The following is a 1136-nucleotide window of genomic DNA, read 5'->3' as shown; positions in this document are numbered from 1 at the left end:
TGTGCTGGTACAATATTTCATATAAAGAGTTGAAACTTCATTTATTGCACATTGACTATGTCAGGACTACTGTGAGCAAGAGTCTGCTTGTGTTTACCCTTTCTGTAATTCCATGGATAATTTTCACACACATCTCTATATGAGTATTTAAGCCATTCAATACTGATAATCACTGCAGTATTCTGATCCAGTAAATAAATTTTACTTCTAAAGATATTTTTAGTTTAAAATGGCACTTGTATATTACTATATACATTATATATTATTACTATGATTCTTCCAATTAATTGAATAGTTAAACATGCTTTTTTTTTTTAATAAGAAGTAGGATTTATTGGTGAGCATGGTTAACGAGGGGCTGGCGCTGACGATCTCATGAGTGCAGGGCCTGCCATTTGTCCCGGGGACCACAGTTAGGGATGTACTTGACCCCACAGCTATCTCGGAGGAGCAGATTTTCTGCTACCACGTTTTCAAATTCATCCTCATTAAACTTAGTAAATCCCCACTTCTTAGAGATGTGCATCTTCTGACTGCTAGGGAACTTGAACTTGTCCCTGCTGGAAGGCTCAATCACATGCACCTTGTTCTGCAGCTTGGTGTGGATGGACATTATGACTTGGTCAATGTGGCTCCTGGCCACTGTGCCCTGGGGCTTTCCAAAGGCATGGCAAATACCTGTCTGGAGTCTAGACTGGGGACAGCAGACCAGTCAAGAATGCCCACTAGAAAGAGTTGTCTTTAAGATACTGTAGGGCAACCTGTACAGGCAATAGGTTGCAAACCCTACCTAGGATGCTGCTGTTTGCAGCCATTGCACACTGGGCCCCCATGGGGAAAAAGCACAGTTGGCTTAATTGGCTGCAAATAAATACGCTTTTTATATCAGCAGTTATTGTAAAGTGGCTACTGGTGAAGTGACTCTTATAAGGGATTCTGTACTGGTCATATTGTAAGTAAACAGAAAATAATCCAGCAATTCCAAAGTTGAAACTCAGCAGAAATATTCAGAATTTAAAAAAACAACCCTGTCAATTTTGACTACATCTTTGACCCTCATCAAAATACAAAATACTTCATGTAACAGAATTAAAGTGTTAACTACTCTAAAATTGAGAGGAGAGTAAATGGTTTCA

The 1136-nt window shown here is 39.2% G+C and overlaps 1 non-coding gene across 1 annotated transcript; it reads right to left on the bottom strand.

Annotated features, from left to right (window-relative positions):
• Nucleotides 1-733: 733 nt before the first annotated feature.
• On the bottom strand, nt 734-867 carry LOC112447186 (small nucleolar RNA SNORA70). Its single transcript, XR_003035292.1, has one exon. It is a non-coding gene; the product is annotated as a small nucleolar RNA SNORA70 (small nucleolar RNA).
• Nucleotides 868-1136: the final 269 nt, after the last annotated feature.

Source organism: Bos taurus, chromosome 6, assembly GCF_002263795.3.
Source record: "Bos taurus isolate L1 Dominette 01449 registration number 42190680 breed Hereford chromosome 6, ARS-UCD2.0, whole genome shotgun sequence".
In the NCBI taxonomy this organism is placed as follows: Eukaryota; Metazoa; Chordata; class Mammalia; order Artiodactyla; family Bovidae; genus Bos; species Bos taurus.
The sequence above is the reverse complement of the archived record's forward strand: the minus strand, read 5'-3'. Positions and strand labels throughout refer to the sequence as shown.